This window comes from Anser cygnoides, chromosome 3, assembly GCF_040182565.1.
Source record: "Anser cygnoides isolate HZ-2024a breed goose chromosome 3, Taihu_goose_T2T_genome, whole genome shotgun sequence".
NCBI lineage: Eukaryota > Metazoa > Chordata > Aves > Anseriformes > Anatidae > Anser > Anser cygnoides.
The window spans coordinates 120,021,700-120,043,107 of NC_089875.1; the positions used below are offsets into that span (position 1 = coordinate 120,021,700).

The following is a 21,408-nucleotide window of genomic DNA, read 5'->3' on the forward strand; positions in this document are numbered from 1 at the left end:
TGCTAATGCGAACAGAGTGGGGACTACTACATGAATACTGCAAAGGAGGAAAACTCGTTAGCAGGGATTTATTTCCAGAGGAGACCAGGAGAATTATCTATACCTTTTGACAGAGATGAAGGTGCTGTAGGGTCTTATGCCATAGCCATTAAGTCATGCGTGTTCCTAGGGCATGCGTACAGGCTGGATGCAGAGATGTGCACCAACAGGGAAGATTTGTGTTGGCAGCACACCACGAGTGACAGACAAGTAGCACAGTGATGGTTCTTCTTCGAGTGCTGGGATGTTTTGCTGTCCTTTAAGAGTAGACAGGAGCTTAAAGTTGTGGGACCTCAGCAGCACTCATCCAGCCCGTGGAAACAGGGCAATCAGTTGCACTGATGCGATTTTGGATTATCTCCGTTGAATTAATGGGTCGGAGTTGGTTTTGCCCCAGCGATTACCTGAGTTGCTCCTTTGTGGTGTGTTCTCAGTGCCTGCTTGGTTAGCCGTGAAGTTGTATTTTTGGGGTAGAAATTGAGCATCTTCCTTGAGTTAACCCCTCCCAGTGGGATATTGCCAGGGCTGCAGTCATTTGCATCTCATCTCGATAACTTCTAGAAAGAAAAAGCCCCTTCCCAACACATCTGTGGCTTGGAAGCCCGGGGCCGGCACGGGTGAGTCCGTGCAAAATCATTTCTAACGTGAAATGCACAAAGTCAAATCCCAGCTGGGGGAGGTCGGGCACCAGCTGGAGAGGCTGAGCGAGGAGCAGGGGGCTGAGAGCACCGAACAAAAACACCCCTGCCCTCCGGGAGCTCAGCGGGGTGGCAGAATGCCATGACTCAAACACACAGCCACGTCCCTCATTGACCGGTTTTTAACATTCCTTTAAACGTCGGGATCTCAACAAAGTTTTCATGCTTTTTCTTAGGGCAAAAGTACATGCTTGTGAAGTTGTGAAATCGGTGTGTTATTTTGTATCTGTTTAAAAAAAAAAAAAAGTATTTAAAGCTAAAGAGCCGTTATTGTGCGGGGTTTTCTCTCAAACTGGTGCATACACTTTACATCAGGGACCTACTATACATAACAAAAATCAGTGATACAGCTACTGTAAAACCAGATACACACCTTTTACTGTAATAACTTTAAAACCTTGCACTGTAATGGTTGCTATTAAAAAAAAAAAAAAAAGGAAAAAAAAAAAGAAAAAAAAACCAACTCTTGTCAGAACTGATTTTGTATCTTTGATTATATCTGAAATTTTAGCATTTTTGTATACTTACCATGTCAACGATAGCATCTTCCATGGTTAGTTTCCGGGTTCTGTTTCCTTTCTGTCTCCTAAAACACGTGCATTGCTACAGGATGTTGATGGGCAGGGTATGGCCACGGGAACCGAGTCGGTCACCCCAGCTCTTGTCAGAAAGATGCTCCCGAGCAAGCCGAGTAGAAGGAAGAGCAAAGCCCCCCAAAACCATTTGGATGGTTTCAGAGCCCGTCAGCAGTTCCAGCTGCCCCGAGCGTACGACCAACAGAGCCAGCCAGCGACTCCCGAGCCACTTCTTTGTCCTGGCGTTGTTCTGGCCGCCTTGGCTGTCCAGCTCCATCGCACAGCAATGCATTGCGAGTAGGTAGGAAATCCAAACCAACGAGATAACTTTGCTCAATCACTATGTTTATTGACCTTTTTTTTTCCCCCTTTAAAATAATTTTTTTAAATAAGACGTATTTGGAATCAAACAGCATGGTGTTGCAATCCTTTCTATTTTTAAATACTGATACATTCTGTGTGTAAAGTCTTGTTTCTTAGCTAAGAGAATCTTAAATGTGGAGCTGAGTTCGAACCATTTTTTTTCCTTGTTGTACTGTGATTTGGGAATTATTTTGATATAATCCTTTAATTTGGTAGAAGATTTCCCACACCTTCTCCCTCCTTCCTATCACCATCTCATATTTTTTACAAAAGAAAAAAAACAAACAAACAAACAAAGGAACAAATAATCTTTTTTTCTCTCTTTAGGCTGTGTAATGTTGTGTTGTCCAGATTCTGTATAAAAATATGTATATGATGTATCTGATATTTGGCAGCAAACGGCTGCAACTTTAACCAATATAATTAACAAAGAAATGCATAATGTTGGTGTTTTAAAAAGTAAAAAAAAAAAAAAAAAATCTAGTTAAGATGTTTGTGTAAACTTGCATGGTTTAAAATGTACTTAGTGCATTGAGAAATGTTGTTAGGGTCCTAAGTGAAAGGCTGGTTTACTTTTTGATTCTAATGGTGATTGGTTTGTTGATCAGAATATCCCCTATACTGTATGTCTTAGTTTATTTAGCATATTTATTTATTTTTTTCTCAAGATCTAGCATAGTGTATCTATCTATATGTAATACTGTTCCTTAAAACCAGGTTGTGGAAACTGCGTTTTGTCCGGCAAACCGATGTTTTGCATCACAGTTGTGTTTCAGTTGCGTTCCATTTAATTTGCTGTGAAGTCCAGGTTTGGCTTTCCTTTGGGATCTTACTTGCCAGCGGGGAGATGCCAGAGACCAGGCTGCCAGTGCCCCAGGGACAGGGATGAGCCGAGTGGCTGGCTCCAGCTCGACACCAGGACATCAGCATCAGGCCTGGCAGTCTCGGGCAACCGTGGGGTACGAGGGCAGGCTTTGGTCCCTCCTCAGCAAATGAAGGCTGGGTTTTTCCTCTCGGCAGCATGCTTTTTATCAGGATCACAGCAGGCATCCCCTGGGGTTTCTCCCAGCTCTCCAAAGGACAGATCTGGCTTTTAGCGGCAGCCATCCAACATTGCTGAATTAACGGGTTAGCAGCAGCGGAGTGGGGACGATCAGCTCTTGCCACGAGGGAGCTTTTCAGCACCTGCGAGGAGCTCCACGCTCCCTTCCAGAAGCACAAACCCACCGTGTTCAAGAGGAGCTCGCTCCGTGCCCCGCAGAGCTGAGCCGTGCCCGACGGGTGCGATGAGAGCTGGGACCGATGGTCAAAGTGGGCAGCGTGCGGTCAATGGACGTGGCTCATTTTCACATCCCCTGTCCTCATGAAACTTCTCATTGGTTTTCTCAAAGCTTTGTGTCTGCTAAACGGCCAGAACAGGGACGTTTCCAAGTGCAGGACCTGCACTGACTTTAGTGACCATCAACAGCTCCCGAGACTGACCTTCCCATCCTGGTCAATGCGGAGCCGCTCTTCTCTCTTAACGCCTGAAAGCTCTCCAGTGGCCTTTCCCAAAGATAAGACGGAGCAAGACTTCGATACGCATTGCTACACACTTTCTTGGAGTTCTTCATCCCAGAGGGTCTCAAAGGGCTTTTCCGGCATCCCAAGGTCTTGCCTGTGCAGCCTGTAGATGGCAGAGCACTGTTACCCAACGGTGGCCACCTCCAGGGTGACCCTGCCCGATGTCTGCCTGCTCACGGCATCTCTATGCAAGTCTAGTGCGAGAGGTATGGGCTTGCAGAAGTATAACATGCCCAAATCACAGCCAAGTGCACGTTAAGACCCAAAAGGGCAGGCTGGCTCATTTCGTTTTCCCTTTCTGAGCAGTTCCGGTCTTTTTTTTTTTTTTCCATCCTTACAAAATGTTGGGCAGTGAGGTGTCCGGGCAACTTAAACTTCTCCAGTTTGCTTTCATCAGCTTTTTCCTTCCTAAAGGCTTATACAATATTCCTTTTGCAGAGAAGAATAGGGAACAAAAATCTGCTTCTCCTCTGCTCCAGAAGCAGGACAACTCCACCTCTCTCTTTCCTTCTTTACGCAAAGCTATTGAAAGAATAATTTTCTCCCAATCCTCTCTGATCTCCACCACTTCTTTAAATCATGCTTATACTCTAGTTTTGCTGCTTGATGGTCTAGCTGGTTTTCATCTGGAAATACACAGCCTCTTCATGGCTCCACAAACACCGAGGGGAAGCTGGCTTTTAGAGCAGCATCCTGCACACAGCCAGCCTCCAATGCTCAGTCCTTCCCCCCTTTCTCAAGGCCAGCATGAAAATGTTTTAATTTGGGCAATTAACCACACAGCTGATGTAAATTTTCAGAGTCCTACTGAAATAACTGGAGCCATCCGAACAGGCACCAGCCAAGGGCATGGCACAGCTCTCCATCTGCTGCCAGAAGGATGTGCAGCTTCTGCTTGCCCACCACATTTGCTCTGCTCAACGGGAGCATGTTCTGGGGTTAGACAATAACTCTCTTCAAAATTATTACACTGGTTTACAAGCCAGCCGCGCTGCTTTGCTTATCCTCTAGCCTCACCCTCATCAGCAATCCATGAGCAGAATCTCTCTGTGTAGACAGGCTTTCCCCTTCCTGCCCCTAAGAAGAACAAATCCCACAAACAGCTTTAATTTCCATCCTTGAAACCAAATAAAGTGTGGGGAAGAAAAAAGAACAAAAAAAAATAAGAAAACAAATCCCAAGCCCTGAAAATATTCAGCAAAGCCCAGGTGAGGCTGAGATTTTGCAGGCCAGAGCTGTGGTTTTATGCAGGACTTTACATGACTGTTTTATTTCCAACGCAATAAAGAATAACCAACTTATTGTAGCAAAACTTGTGCCAGGTGCTATCTTCCAAAACCTTCTGCATCAGACAGTCTGCCCTGTATTCTCTCTGCCTAGGTCCACTTTGCAGAATTTTGGAGGGGAAAATATGCCCTTTGTCTCTGTCCAAGCAGGGGCAGATTGCAAAAGGGGAAAACCGTATGGCTTTATGCGTGTTTTTCTTTCTGTCTTCCTTTTTTTCTGTCTTCTCTCCTTCCTTCCTTCCTTCCTTCCTTCCTTCCTTCCTTCCTTCCTTCCTTCCTTCCTTCCTTCCTTCCTTCCTTCCTTCCTTCCTTCCTTCCTTCCTTCCGTCCTCTTCCTCTTCCCCCCAATCTTTCTTTTTCTTTCTGTCTTTCTTTGCCTTCTCTTTCCCTCTTTCTCTTTCTCATTCTCATTCTTTCTTCCCCCCTCTCCCTCTTTTCTCTCCTTCTCCTTCTCCTTCTCCTTCTCCTTCTCCTTCTCCTTCTCCTTCTCCTTCTCCTTCTCCTTCTCCTTCTCCTTCTCCTTCTCCTTCTCCTTCTCCTTCTCCTTCTCCTTCTCCTTCTCCTTCTCCTTCTCCTTCTCCTTCTCCTTCTCCTTCTCCTTCTCCTTCTCCTTCTCCTTCTCCTTCTCCTTCTCCTTCTCCTTCTCCTTCTCCTTCTCCTTCTTCTTCTCCTTCTCCTTCTCCTTCTCCTTCTCCTTTCCTTTCCTTTTTTCTTGTGAGCTGAGGAGGCAGTAGGTTTACTGGAAACTATTGGATCTGCAAAAGCAAATCCCACCAACGATCGTCTTTCCATCCTTGTTTCCAAGCTGAGTTAAGGATGTTCTTATGGTGCCCCTTTGGAGCCCTCTTTTGTTGTGCTTGTGTTCCTGTTCCCTGACTTGGTTTCTGACCTCTTCCTGATTCTCTCTTGCCTTACTGTCATGCCCAGTGTCCTCCTTTGACCTTTAACCAGTCAAACCCTGGATGTAAACCAGGAAAATGTGCATTTAATTCTTTCTGCATGGATGCACTGTCCCAGGAGCTCCTCAGTCTGTCTCTCTCCCCTTCCAGCAGAAGCCACATCTTTTTCATAGAGGAAATGCTGCTCAGAGCAAGACTGGCATCAAGGATCCCAGGATCTTCATCTTAGCTTTTCCATCCACTTGCTCTCTACTTCTTCTATGTGTGCCTCAGTTTACCCACCCAGGTATAATAATATCTACCTCACAGGGGTGTTGCGAGGCTCTGTTACTGAGATCCTTGGCTGGAGGGTGGGGTAGAAATGACCCCATTCATGCGTTATCTCATCGGCATTCCCTAACAAAACTTTTTCTTGAAACATCAGCGTTGGCAGGAGTAAATCATGATACAAGTTTCACTCGTCGCTTTTAGCTGGTGCCAATATTTGGGTCATTGAGACTCCCCGCAGGCTGGACACAGCACAACGAGGAGATCAGTGTGGTATTGTGATGTGCAAATCTGCTCTTAATCCTGCTGAAAGAAGTCAAAAGATTGGAGGTTTTGTTGTCCTACTGTCCCAAGCTTCCAACAACCGCGTAATTTACCTCTTTGCCACTATGAACACCTGATCTCTGGATTGCAGAATCTCACTGGAGACACCGATAACCACGCAGGTGCACATTTGGGCTGCCTATTAGATGTCAGCACTTTCTGTGACGTGGCCCAGGCTGTCCTACAGCACCACGGAAATGCCCAAGGAAATGTTTGCTGGTTGCTCTTTGAAAGGATGTGCAGAGAAAGCTCTTTTTAAATAATTTCTTTGCTTTGCTGGGAGTTGAGCACCTTGATGTACAGCCTCTCCTTGACCACATACACTTCAGTCAATGGATTTGGGCTCTAGTAGGAACAATTTATGACATGGATCCCAGCAACTGGCAGTGGAGGAGAGGAAAACGTCATCTTCCTAGCTTACCCCATAGTCAGCAAAGGATGCTCTTCCATGCCAAGCTTTGTCTTAATCAGAATGAATGACTAAGAGAATGAAACCCATTCTGCCCAAGTGCAAGAATTTCTGCTGCTTCCTTCAAGAAAGTCAGTAATCTGAGGACCTCCTTGAGATGGCCTTTGGAAAGCTGACAAAAGATTGGATTGGTAAACAAAATGGTAAAAATAAATAAATAAATAAATAAATAAATGCACGTTGTCCTCCCAGAGATGGAAAAGGAGCCCACCAAAGATCCTTCTTGTGCACCACGTGAGTTTGGTTAAGGGAAAACAGCAGGATGAATTATCTCCTTTCACCCACACAGGTACAAGGACTTCCTTGGAGCATCTTGGAGTGAGTCCCCCTAACTAGGTAGCAGTACTCAGAGAACTGCTTCATTTGCCTTCAAAAACTGCATTGCAAACTCTAAAATACAGAAGGGGAAAGATTTAGCTGAGGTGAATCAAGTTTTCTGCACAGGGGAGCTGGGTAGGAAAGAGCTGGTTCATCCCTTAAGAATTTTTATGAATTTGTTTTTCCCAAACAACATGGAAACAGCAAGGTTATCTACAAACATAAAACAAAACTGTGCTGAACAATGCATATGCCAACAAAAAGAGTTTGGCCATTCTGGAGGGAGGTTGTTTTGATCTTTGTCTGATTGTTTCCTCCTTTATTTATTCATTTTGCATTTTGAAAAAGCCTGAATGAAAATGTTACAGATGTCCAAGAGCCTCCAATCACATCCTTCATTTCCCCATGGCTGTGGTATTTTTTCAACAGGAAACATCCTGAAACTTGCATTTTCCAAGAAGTTTAACAGTGATGTGTTGGCTTCTTGGGAAGGATGAAAAAAACAATTCCCATTCCTATGACATACACCTTACAGGGCCATCTTTGAAATGGGGCTGGCTTCAATATGGGAGCCTTGCATCTGCAACAAAGTTCAAAGCATCACAAAGAGCTCGTGCCACGAGCTCCTCCTGCACCGGGTGGGAAGAACCAGGAACACAAGAGGAGTAAGAGCACCAAGGAAAACCGCCACAGGGAGCCCCATCTCAGATCCCCCCTGCCCTTCGACCAAGGCAAGATGGGTTTCTTCATCCTTTCCAAGCTGATAAAGTCTTCTGCTGCCTTAAAAACAACGGAACAAGGACATGGATTTTTGCATAAACCTCTCTTTGGTTGATGCAGTTGAGTTGCTGGCAGCACAAGCTGCACCAGGCACCGAGAAGTTTTAGCTATAGGTTGGCAGGGAGATTCTCGTAATTTTATTTTTCATGTAACTGTGTTTCTTTTCCCCTTTTGTGTGATATTTGAGAAGTTGCTGAAATGCTGAGATTTAGGAAGAGGCATCATCATCCCTGCTCCCATGGCCTGCCCCGAACAGCAGCCTGCCCATTGCCCCAGGATGGACGATAAGCACACGGTAGAGGTTAGAGGGACCATAACCGCCCACGCTATGGCAACAAAGAAGAAATAAGCACACTGATTGAAACTAAAGCACACGAACAAGCCTGCCCCGTGATCCTGATAAAAACCGCTGCCTGGGAGTGAATTTCCCACTGCCTCTTCTCCAAGGTCCCGAGCCCACATTCACGCTCCCTCTCCTTCCTTCCCACTCTGCAATTTCACGCCGAGCCATCACCCCTCTCCCTGGCCAGGCTCGCACCGCTGGGCTTTGCCAAAGCCGTCCCTGCAGGAGGCCCCCGAGTGCCAAGCTGCAACCTTCCTGGGCACACAAACACCCCCAGGAGATGAAGGGGAGCCCGAAATCACAACCTGAGTCAGCAAACATGCTGATCTGCAGTTCTGCGTTAGGTGCAGACCTTTGCTGGGGTAGCCGGCCAGACGGATTATCCCGGCAAATGTCCTTTTGTAGACCTGGCCAAAATGCCTCGAGCTTTGCTTCAGATCTGGACTCATGCACTTCCCTCTTCCCCCCGTCCCATTCGTACGCTTTGGTTGCTGAGCCGTTTTTTGCACTGTCAGGAATTTTTTAAACCGTGTTAATTGTAGTTGGCTGCATAATGTTTGTTAGGCCTCTCCACCAAGCTCTTTAAATGAAAGTCAGTGGCTGTCTTCCCTTGGACAATAATGAATGTATATATCGTAAGTGCAGACTATACAGAAAAGTGGCTAAGTCAAGGATCAGAGGGTTTTGTAAAGCCTGTTTATTTTTTTAAATAAGTTTGAGCATTTATATTTTACCACCATTTACGTGGTTTTGGGGAACCCAGATTGTGTCAAGATCTCATGCCAAAACAAGCCAAAAGTTGTTTGATTTCAACCTTTTCTTCCATGAACCATATTTTAAATGATACTTTAAATGTCATTTTAAATGTTTTATTGAAACATGTACTGATGAAAAAAACAAACAAAATGTCATCTTGACAAAAGATTTATACATGAATCAGAAAGTATTTATTTCAATTTTGTACCTTTCCATTTTAATACATTATAATGTATTGACTCAACTGAGATAATATAAACAGTTCATTTTAATAACATGTCTGCGGTGTGCCGTGTCTTTATTCTTTCCTTTCTACTCCACACTGCCGAACACAGAGCCTATATGAAAGCAAAAGCAGATCCGCAACATCTCAGACCCTGGGAATCCTGAGTTTCTTTTAAACCAGAGCGTGTCTTTAGCAGGGTGCTCCGGGAAAATCAACGGGTGCTGCGTCAAACCATGGGATGCGGTAATCTGAGCAGACAGCAGACCTGGTGTCAGAAAGAAGGGTCGAGGCTTAGCATAAACTACCATTTACAAATATATTTATCTGCTGCTGGCCCTGGGTGATGTGATGTCCCTGTGGAGCCCCCAGATGGGGGTGGCACACCCATGCTGCAAACCCCGCATGCACTGCTGCTGGGGAATCACAGAATCATTAGGGTTGGAAGAGATCTCCAAGATCATCTGGTCCAACCATCCCTCTACCACCAATGTCACCCACCAAACCATGTCCCTAAGCACCACGTCCAGCCTCTCCTTGAACACCCCCAGGGACGGTGACTCCACCACCTCCCTGGGCAACCCGTCCCAATGCCTGGCTGCTCTTTCTGGGAAGAAATGTCTCCTATTTTCCAACCTGAACATCTGTGCCCTTGGGCAACGGTGCGGTCCCCATATGGACACTCCCAGCTGAACCAATTCACACAGGGACTGCTCACCCTCACTCACACAATCAATAAGTAAGGACTGACCGTATCCTCCAGCAAATTCAGCTCCTGTTCTTGATTTTCTTCAGCCCCCTCCTTTGTCACCTCCTGCTGCTCTATGCCCCTGCCTGGATGCCTGGAAAGGTGCATGGACCCACCGCACTTGTGGAGGGACATCCCTAATAAGCTGCTAATGAGCTGTTCGTTGGCTTCTCCTCTCCCATTTTCTATGTTAAGTCCCTCTCCTGATGAACCCAAACGCTTGGTTAGCCCACTTAATGATAAACAACCCCTTGATCCATCAGTTTGTAGAGAAAGGTATGAAGCTGAAATTTCTCCACCCTTGTATGTCAAAGCAGAATGAATGCTCGGTACACACAGATTGTAGGAAGGCTCCTCATCAGACACGCCTGGGCCGTTAAAAACAAAAATACTGTGTGGTACCAGTTCTGCTGCCAGTCTCTTGACCCCAGGAGGTGCTGGGGAAAATGGATTTCTTGTACAGTGATGTCCCAAAATCTTGGTGACCTTCTCCAGGAGATATCACCTTCCTTGTTAAAAAACAAAACAAAACAAACAAAAAAAATCCCACTCATTTCGATACTAGCCCTACACAGCTGCGAAGGTCCAGCAGTTCACTGCATATGAGAGAACGCGTAGCAGGCAGAGAGGTGCCTCATACACACATTAGCTCAAAGCAAACATCCTTGTGCTTCCCAGATGCTCTGGGCAGGATCTGAATTGTGCGACTGCCTAACTTGGCTTGGAGGGAAGATCTGGGAGATGTGAACGGAGAATGAAGTAGAAGAGAGTGGGGAGCTATGTAACCTCAAAGTCATATCTAAGGGAGATGAGAGAAGAGAGTTATTGGGAGGCATCTGGAAGAAAGTCAGCTGAGCATGGGCACTCGCTGCAAATAGCTTCCTTTACCCTTACCCAGCCTATCCTCTCTGAGCCCAGTAATTCACACTTCCCTGCACACCAGTTGAGGACAGGCACTTTCTGCACTGCGTCCACCTCCCTGCCTCTAGAAGCATCTTTCTGCCCTTGGAAGAACAGGCGAGGCCACAGTTTGTGAGATTCTGCATGGGGAAGTAAAATCCCCAACCCCAAAACCTTATAGCCCAAGTAGGTTAGGACAGGGAGAAGAAAGACCGCCTCCATTTTAGGAAAGGAGGAAGGATGTGAAGTGCTTTTCCTGTTCCTACAGTCCCATTGACTGGGGACTGCCAGGAGCTGCCCGGGGCAGCTTTCCAGACCTGAGCCCATGTTGAAGGAGGATTGGTGCAGTTAGTAGGTCTGAACGCTGCAGCAGGAAACATCCAGCATGCATCCGCTGCCTTGCCCAGCCCAGAGGGTCACCTCTGGGTAGAAACCCTTCGGTCCAGACCTATTTCCTTGGAATATGCTGTGAGCATATTACTCAGCCACAGCTGTTGAATAGGGTTTAAACCTCAAGCCGCCCCTAAAAGCATGGACCCTGCTGTAACGTGGGCTGTGCGAATGTCTGCTTAGCCGCATGCGTGGCTGCAGAGGGTGCACCTGGATTTCGTGGACCAGGACAAGCTCTGAGCACTTCAGACGCTGCTACTTCCCACCCTGTTCTCCCCACATTTTGTTTTCTTCGCTGCTTGTCTCCATTATGTTAGAGGACCCCATTCTCCCGGCCTTCAGATAAGTGAAGGACAAGAAGAAGTGTGGATCCCACGGGGGAGCGCAGTAAATCCTACCAGTGTCCCCCAGCCCCAGGCAGCTCCTGGAAGCCCCCGGTCAATGCCAGTGCCAAGATCACAGGGCAAAGTGGAATGTGTAAATGAGAGAAAGGAAAACCGACGTGCAATTAAAGAGCTAATGATCCTGTGCCGGCTATATTTAGTGCTCTTTTCGTTTCCAGCGGTTACTCAAACAGCCCCGAAATGACAGTAGTGGGTCAGTCTCGACAGCGCAGCTACGCTTTGAAAAGCGAGCGATGTCCTCGTGGGTTTCCCTCTTTATATCTGTTCAAAAGCCCTAAATCTAATTTGCTGTGTTTGCAAAGCTGACCCCTGCTGAGACTGTGAGCAGTGCTGGGTCTGAAATCTTCAGAAGTAACCTCGGCCCTGCCAGGAGAGCGTCACAGACAGCCAGGACTAATGAATAAAATGGGCTGTAAACTAGTGACATTAAACCAGTTAAAAACTATCGCAGATCTATTTGGTTTTGGTGCTTATTTATTTATTTATTTATTTTTTCTCCCCACTTCTGACCCCTGTTTTCTGCTACTGGATTTTGACTAGGCCTTGGCATACAATTCCTCATGAATAATATGTCAAACATGCTCTGCTGGGTCTGGCATTTTCTCCTCCTCGTGGAAACCAATGAACTTTCCTTGCAACCATTTTTGAACCTAAAAGCATTTGATATCCGGGGCAGGAGATATTTATCTTTTTATTTTGGCAGTTCCATTTTGAATATTTTGTTTGGATCATGTTGAACTGGGCCATTGGCACTGCTTCTGTGCTCCTCACCTAGTCCTTTCCTCCCTTCCTGCCCAGAGGAGCAATTCCCACGTCTATAAAAACATCATTTGCTTCTTATCTCACGGGTGTGGCAAATGACACTTGAACGTGTCTGGCAGCAAATGTCTTGTGCAAATGAAATTTGCTGCTTCTCAGAAAATGAGCACAATGGTGGAAAGGAGCTCCTGTTGAAATCTGAATGAGCATCATGTGGGAAATCCTTTTTTTTTTTTTTTTTCCTTTCCAATCTCATTTTGAACAAAGCAAGTGAGTGTTTTAAATGGGATGCTTTAATTTGCAGAGGAAACTGCACTTTGCAGAAGAGTAAATAGCCTAGGGTTGGTTTTGTGGCTAAGACACTGTATCAGACCTGAGGAAAGATGGGCTCTGAGGGAGCTTCCTAAATGAATTCATGAAGTGATAGACTTGGAGATGTGGCTGAACTGGGGGAGCCTTTGGGAAGCCACCCAGCTCTTCTCCCCATTCTGAGGCTGGGTCGAACAATTCATCTGCGACACATCAGAGCATCAAAAAGACAACCCCACCACCCCTTAGCCTTACCAGGGGTTCTGGTACCCAGTACGCTCTCCAACATGCTAAATTATCTTGATTTCTGCTTATCTAGATGGCAGTGGCCAAGGAAACCCGTTACTCACCCTCACCCCCAGCAGCCTGCACTGGAGCTCCTGTACGCGTTTTGTTTCTGGACCAAACAAGCCCTCCAAGCTCTGCCTCAGGCTCCCTTTTTTAACCACCCTGTTGTGTCCCACCTCCAGTTCACCCCTAATTTACTGTGGCCAGATACGTGTACGGTGCTGCCGCTATGGCTTCTCCATCCCTAAGACAAGGAGCAATCATCTCCTTTTGTCACAGATAACATGGTCCAGAAAGAACCAAGAACCAGCATTTTACTGCAGGTCCTCATTTCATTAATTACCCGTTAGCCCTACTCCCTCCTCCTTCAGTTTCCTCTCAATGTCTCCATGCCTGTGATACTTCCCAGGCTTCAGCCTTATCCTCCTGCTTGCTATCTCATCTTTTTCAGGCTATTCCTCCACTCCAAAGCGATCGGTTGAATTTTCAGCCTGCCTTCCACACTGCGTGCAGCCCTTCTGTGCGTGGTACATCAGCAGATGGTCTGTCCCACACCAGGTTGCTCACAAAGAACTGACTAGACACATTGTGCTCCCGTGCTATGGGGATGCTGTCTGGAACGTAAGTCTGCACATGGGATGGTGCTGAAAGTTTTTTTAAGACCTTTTTTTTTTTTTTTCCCCTAGAAGTACTCAACCTGGGGTTCTTTGAGTTACTCATAGTCTGCAGAAAGGCCAAGAGCAAATCCCATATGGGAGTTTTGTTGTGTGATTGACTTCAAGCTGGGTCTGATGTGAAGGCTGCTGGGTTATCCAAGTCCTTGTTTGTGGGAAGATGTCACCTGCCAGGATCTGACACCTCCACGTCGCCTTGGGACCCTGCCACATGCCTGGAGCTTCAGCCCAGACCTGTCCCACCATGGGTCCAGGGAGCAATGAGGAGCTCCAGTCGCCTTCCCTCTGTGGATGACTCCCCAAATTCCCCATGTCCTCAGTGCTGAGGTGTGGGCCATGCATCTGTGGCTCTTGGGTAGGTGAAGAACCTTGTTACCTTAGTCACCAAGGCCAGATTCCTGGTTCAGAGTCAAATATGAGGTTGGTTTGTTGCGAATTGTTCCCAGCAAGCTGTGTAGGTGGTTCTCCATCACTCCGTTGTCCTCCAGTGGCCAAATATTGAACCGTTTGTGTAAGAGCTGCAGTGTTTTCCCAGGGGCTGGAGTCAAGGTAACTCATCCGCGATTCCCTGGCTCCACCACTGTCCTCCTTCTCCCACAGGAAGGATTAGTGATTCAAAGACTGTTTCGTGGCATTTCTCAAAATTTCCAGGCTGAGCTGTACCCATGTAACAAACCTCCAAGTGGACACGTCCGCCCTCACTTCCTATCCTTGAATCTGTATTGTAAAATTGCACTGAGTATTTGCTCAGGATTTGGAGGAAGACTAAAACAAGGAAGATGCAGATCCTCTGGTCCCCTGACACCAGTTCTTATGGGGTTATTACCATTGCTGTTCTTTCATCTGCTCCTTTCTTTGGGTTACAGACTGCCTACAACAACACAACGCTCTCACATCCCGTACAGTCCATCTTGACGAAATAACAGCAATGGCAATAATTATAAAACCACACCGATCTCATGGAACAGAAAGAAAAATATCTGGATTTCTGCCTGCTGCCTCCTTTGCCCACGCTCCCTCCAGTGTTCCCTTGCCAGCACTGCACACCGCTGCTGAGCTCTTCGCTGGCGGCGTTTCCAGCAGCATCACCCCCTCGCCCCGAGCCTGTTCCTGCTCCTCGCCTGCCCCAGTGGCTGCTCTTTGAACCCCTCATCTCCTGGCTGCAGGCACTCGCTCTGACATCTTTTGCTCCACGGGTCAGACGTTGTTAATCTCTTGCTCCCTGCCTGGCGCTCGCTGGGCGGCTTCTCCGCCCCGCTAATACAGCTTCCTACCAGAGCTCACCTCTAATCCGCGTGTTCTCTCCGATCATTGTCCTAAATCAAACCTGTCTTTTCGTTTTAATGTCTCCAGGCAGTCCTTGTCCCCAGTGCTTCCATCACACCTCTCCCAGGACTCGCTCAATAAGCATTTCCAGCCTGCCCTCAGGCCATTATCACACAACTGAGGCTGATTTGCCTCACAAATGACCTGTTGCACAGCCAGGATTCACATCCTATTTCTTTATTTGCTTTTTCTCCCCCTTTTTTGCCACTACTCTCTTTTTTTTTTTTTTTCTTTTCCTGTCTGTCTCTCCTCTCCCTCCTCACATCTCCCTTTTTGATGGGGCATTTGAATAGGTTGTAAAAAAAAAAAGGATGTTTTGACTTGTGCTGGTTCTTCTCCATTTGAACACGCAACAAAGCATTCAGGTCTAAATATTTCTTGCAGGCATCTAGTGTTAGGGAACCCAAACCCCACCTGCATGTGCCTGTTCCCCCCACATGGACTCCAGGGGGGTTATAACATGTTCATGGATCCCACCCTGGTGTCCTCAGGTACACTGGGGCAGAGCTCTGTGGCATCAGGAGGATCGTGGCTGCCCTTCTTTGAGGCATGGAGCTGCTCGTTAGCTGGGAAATGTTCCCCCTCCTTCCTTCCAAGGGTCTCTTCTGGATGGAACGGGCCCAGCAAGGCACAAACCAGGCTCAGATGTGCTTGCAACCTGCCTCCATTTATCTGCTCATTCAATTTTCTCTGTATTGTTGGCTCTGCTCATCCCAGCTGGATCTCTCCCTAAGACCCAGACACTTCAACCTGAGAGTGGCATCAAAGGAGCTCCCCGAAGCCCATGGGGACTTGGGAGCTGATTCTGACAGCACAGCGCAGGCTGCAGCCACCGTGCGATCAATAAGGATGTGCCAGGGGGAAAATATCCTGCTCAAATCTCTGAGCCCAAAATGATCTTTGCAGGGCTGGCTGTTGGGAAACACCTCTTTTCAAGTCAGACCCTTGGGAGGAATCACCGGAGAGCTGTGAATGTAATGCCCGCCAGGCATATTTATTGCTTTTTCAGAGAAGAGCTACACTTAAACCACTCCAAGCACACTGAAAATAGAATTTCAGGATATTTATATATTACAGAGGGCTATAATCACCCGTATCAGCTGTTCTTTCTCTTAGAAAAAAAATTATATATATATATACTTACATATATTTTCCTTTTCTGTGAGGTCAGCTTTCACTCAGTTAATACAGTAATACAGTGAAATACAGTAATTGCCTCTGAATAAGATCTTCTCCTTTGGTGTGTACTGCCTAATTCCACTGTCCCTGTGTGTTTTCTTGTGCTTAAATGTTTTTAGGATCAGGACCTTAAGCTACTAATTTGTGATACGTTTGTCTACATCTGTGCAGAACAACCTGGATGTTGACCTTGAGCCTACTGTAATTTAAATACAGGCAGCAATAACCGAAGCAGGTATGGTCTCGTTCATCTGTTGAGCTGTGATTCTTTGCAAGCAGGGGAATAAGCAAGCAGTTCTGGAAGTAGCAGTGCTCTGATGCAGTCGAATATTGTTTTAAAAACAAACAAGCAACAAACCTCAACCTCAAGGCATCCTTTGACAGGAATTAATTCCAATCTTCCACTGTAAGTGATGCCTTTAGAGCACTGCGAAGCTCACTCAGATGTGTGTAATGCTGCTATCTACTGGAGCGATCAAATATTACACCAGCTCTCTGGTGTAATAGTTCTCCTAAAAGCTAGGAGACTTTACGTCTCTCCAGACTGAAAAATGGAAGCAGCACGATTTGACTGGTGTGAAACATCTCGTGCAGGTAGATGACCATTTGGTCACTAAATGCATGGGTGACACCACAATTTAATTGATTTAACAGGCTGGATAATCCATAGAAGTGGCTATTACTGTGAAGCGGAATACTTTGTTCAGGAAACTCAGGTAGAATGGTGATGGAGGTGAGGATACATCACCTGCCTCAGATCCAGATGATAATCGAAGAGTGGCCACTGGTGAGAGTCCCTGGGTTGTGGATGAGCATGAAGGATCCTGGGGGTGACCTGGGAGCACTAGAAGGCAGATAACTAGATTGCAGATAACTTTTGAGAACTAGCAGAATCATAATTGGTGGTGAGAGTAAATTAGGAAAAGAGCAGCGTTGGTGGGATTCAGCTTGTGCTACCCAGCAAATCAGCTGGGTATCTAAATTCCCTCTGTGTCAGAAGATAGATGGGCACCAGGAATTCAGGTTACAGGCCTGCTTTGTACAGAATCACAGCATGGCTAGGGTTGGAAAGGACCTCTGGAAGTCACCTGTCCACCCCCCACTGTCAAACAAGGCCACCTATAGCAGGTTACCCAGGTGGCTTCTGAAGATCTCCAAGGAGGAGACTCCACAACCTCTCTGAGAAACTTCTTCCAGTGTTCAGTCACCCGCCCAGCCCAGCAGTGCTGCCTGAGGGGCAGGGGGAGCCGCCGGGGCTCCAGGCTGGGCCCGGGGCCTCTGGGCCCGGCCCTGGGCACCGCCGAGCAGAGCCCGGCTCCGGCCTCTCCGCACCTCCCTGCGGGTCCTGACGGCCATGGGGGAGCTCCCCCGGAGCCTCCTCTGCTCCAGGCCGAGCAGCCCCAGCTCTCGCAGCCTCTCCTCACAGCACGGGGGCTCCGGGCCCGGCAGCACCCTGGGGACCACGGCCTGGGCTCTCCCCGCTGGGCCCAGCTCTCTCTGTGCTGGGGGACCCAGGACTGGTCCCAGCACTCCGGGTGCAGCCTCGTCAGTGCTGAGCAGAGGGGCAGGATCCCCTCCCTTGATCTGCAGGCAATGCTTTGCCTAATGCAGTCCTTTTTTTGCCCAAGGGTCCATCACTGGCTCACGTTCACCTCAGTGCCCCCCAGAACCCCCACTGCTCTCCTCCTCACCCATCAGACTGGGGATTTCATTATAGAAGTGATGTCACGTTGGCCAGCCATGACTTCCCCTTGGTGAATCCATGCTGACTACTCCTGACTATTTTCTTCTCCTTCCTGAGCCTGGAAATGGTTTCCAGGATGAGGTGTTCCAGCACCTTCCCAGGGATTGAAGTGAGGCTGACCAGCCTGTAGTTCCCCAAGGCCTCTTTCATGCCTTTCTTGAAAACAGGAGTGATATTTGCTTTCCTCTTTCGGGCACTTCTCCCAGTTGCCGCAATGGACCAAAGACGTGGTTGGCCCTGCAATCACACCTGCCAGCTCTCAACACTTGTGGGTGCATCCCATCAGGGCCCATGGACTTACAAATGCCCCTTTTGTTTAAGTATGCTGTTAAGGGAGGTGAGGTGGATCCTGTCCTCAACTGTCCAAGGAGGTCTCTGGTATATATGAAATCTGTTAGGACACGGGAGAAAAAGAAAACGGAAAAAAGGGTCACCACAGTTGATTCTGATATCCAAGGATTTCCTCCTGGTGGAAAATTGTAAGTGAAAAAATCTTGCAAGTTGCTGCTGTCGTTTAACCTGGCGGGCAGTGAAGTACCACACAGCCACTCACTCACTCTCCCCAGGTGAGATGGGGGAGAGAATCAGAAAGGTAAAAGCATGAGAACTCATGGGTTGTGTTAAGGAGAGTTTACCAGGTAAAGCAAAAGCCACGCACACAAGCAATGCAAAACAAGGAATCCGTTCACTGCTTTCCATCAGGAGGAAGATGTTCAGCCACCCCCAGCAAAGCAGAGCTCATCACACGTTGTAATGGTTTCTTGGGAAGACAAACACCATCACTCCAAACATCCCCCTTTCCTCCTCCTTTACCCCAGCTTTTATCCTGAGCATGATGCCATATGGGATGGGACATCCCTTTGGTCAGTTTGGGTCACTTGTCCTGGCTGCGTCCTCTCCCATCTCCGGGTGCACCCCCAGCCTCCTTGCTGGCAGGGCAGCACGAGGAGCTGAACAGTCCTTGGCTCTATGTAAGCACTGCTCTGCAACAAATAAACTCATCAGTGTGTTATCACCACTGTTTTCATCAAAAATCCAAAACACAGCATCATACAAGTGTCTATGAAGAAAATTAACCATTTCAACCAAAACCATGACAGCTGCTACAAACCTGCTTATTTCCAGGTGCAAACGATGGTTCTTCCTAAGGCAAGACAGTAGAGGAGCCAAATACAATTAACATATTTCGGGTAGACCTCAGTAAACTCAAAAACCCAGCCAGACTCTCAGGAGCCTGGTTTATGAATAAAAGACAGTTATTCCTTAACCTAACATTAAGAAGTTTGTCAGTACACAATACCCACCTGCAGGCCAGGACACAAGATCTAAGGCCAACTTACTAAAAGTATATATATATATGAGCATAAGAGACAAAATGAGAAAAGTCAAGGCACTGAATGAGATATAACCAGCAGATGCGTAATTTTAATGCAGCAGGCATAAGAGAAAGACCAAAGGCAAGGCTGATCCACTACACAGCAAAGAGGAAATGAGGGTGATTCTTCACTCGGTCTCACTAAATGGATTAGATGCAATCAAGTGGCTAAATTAATTAACATGAGATGTAAAAGATCTCTGTCCCAGGTAATGAAGGACTGGAAAGTATTTGTTTTCCTGTCAGTCAAGCCTGATGAGCATCACTGGAAATTACTTAGAGAAATGGCGAAAATAGTCTGGTGAGAGCATGTGGTGTGAGAATTTCTGAAGGCTAGGTATAGGCTTAGAAGACTATGAAAGGACTAAATTAATACCCTGTTTTAAAGGAGGAACTGGGGCAGTCAGAACAATTAATTTAATAGAAACGGAATACAAACTATTGGGGAAAAAAAATCAATGAGCTCTCTGTAAGTTTATAGATTTGTCAAGAACAAGCTCTATCATATCATCCTGACTGCTGACTGACAGAAAAATGGGTCTAACAGACAGAGGAAAATACACTGTTATCATTCCTATTTTCCTTGTTCATAAAGTCTTCAGAAACTCTCTTGAACAATGGCCTCATAAGCAAATAGGGAAATGCAGTCTAAATGAAAAAGCAAAGCAGTTTGAAAAGCTGAACTGGGGGAGCTGTAATCCAGTCATCATCCAAAGGGAAGGATGGATGAAGAAAGAGAGTTGTGGGCAGTCTGCTATGAGCCTGTAGGACTCAATACTCTCGTTAATGACCTGACTTAAATTACAGAGTACATTTATGACACTTGCAGGTGACTCCAAGCTGAGAAAGAGATACCAGAGACACTCAAGCATAGACCTGCAATTCAGAACAACACAACAAAATGGAAACACAGTCTTAAGTATTGATTCAGTAAGGGTAAAATACAGGATTAATCCACTGCATGAACACAGGGTATAACCCCTTATGTTGCACAGCCCTGAAAGGGATACAGACATCAGAGGGGGGAAAAAAACAGTGCAAAATGTAGCCAGAGCGGGAGGAAGCGGGCTACAATTCCAGCTAAGTGCTCTGAAGAATTCAGTAGTTTCACATGTCCTTCTTTTGGGTGCTATGCTTCAAATAAAGATTTGGGTTAATCATGGTATCTTTAAATATTGTAGGATATTTAGAAAAGGAGAATAAATGTGTAGCTTGTCTGAGGAGGCATCAACTCGCTACTGTCAGGTACATTTAGGTGCACCAACAGCTGTTCGGGACATACATCAAGTTCAGCTTTATTGAAAGCGGATGGGCAGAGAGGTGCACAAGGCATTGCAAGATCCCTTCCAGATCTACAACTCCTTGAATAAAAAGTGCAAACTCAGTTGACCTGTATCGACCTCATCAATGTGTATAAATATCTGAGGGAAGGGTGCCAGGAGGATGGGGCTGGTCTCTTTTCAGTTGAGCCCAGGGACAGGACAAGAGGCAACGGGCACTAACTGAAGCATAGGAGGTTCTGGCTGAGTATCAGGGGACACTTCTTTGCTGTGAGGGTGACAGAGCACTGGGACAGGCTGCCCAGAGAGGTTGTAGAGTCTCCTTCTCTGGGGATTTTCAAAACCTGCCGGGATGCCATCCTGTGCAATGCGTTTCGGGGTGACCCTGCTGGACATGGGGGTGGACCAGATGAACTTCAGAGGTCTCTTCCAACCTTGGCCATTCTGGGATTCTGTATTAACACAAGACCTCCCCCATATGAAGATGATGGGCATTTTCTCGTGATGCTTCCAGGACTGACTGGAAGACAGTGCCCCTTGGCAAGACTCTGGGGGAGCACGGCAGCAACTGAGCGATTTTCATAGATTCATAGAATATTAAGGTTGGAAAAGCCCTCCAAAATCACCTGGTCCAACCACCCCCCTACCACCAATGCCACCCACTAAACCATGTCCCTAAGGACCATGTCCAACCGTTCCTTGAACACCCCCAGGGACGGTGAGTCCACCACTTTCGCCCCTCTCCCCACCCACGACACAGACACGGACACAGCACGGGAAAGTTTGGAGCCGTTTATTCACTGCAGAGTTCGGGCTGCCTACGCTCTACTACTATTAAAACCAACACACAGAGACAGCCGCCCCTGGAGCCCGTCACGGGCTCCGCACAGCGCCGGGCGCTGCCTGGGGGGGGACACAAAATGGCGGCGGCGCCCCCTGAGGGCTCCCTGAGGGGCTTCCTGAGGCGGCAGCCGCCGTTGCCGCCCCCTCCCCTCCCTCCTCATTTTGCGGCTGTCTCAGCAAACGCCTGCCCAATACCCGAAACAAAACGCGGAAAAATACTTCGTAGAGGGATTATAAATTAATTTAATATTCTTAAAAGATATTCTCGGTTTTAAAAAATTAAATT

At 47.1% G+C, this 21,408-nt stretch overlaps 1 protein-coding gene across 1 annotated transcript in view; it reads left to right on the forward strand.

The window, feature by feature from the left end:
- XKR6 (XK related 6) overlaps positions 1-8,957 on the forward strand; it is a 193,187-nt gene extending 184,230 nt beyond the window's left edge. The window contains exon 3 of the mRNA XM_048079285.2: positions 1-8,957. This exon is cut by the window's left edge and continues 34,261 nt beyond it. The gene's annotated coding sequence lies outside the window, so the exon portion shown is untranslated.
- Positions 8,958-21,408: the final 12,451 nt, after the last annotated feature.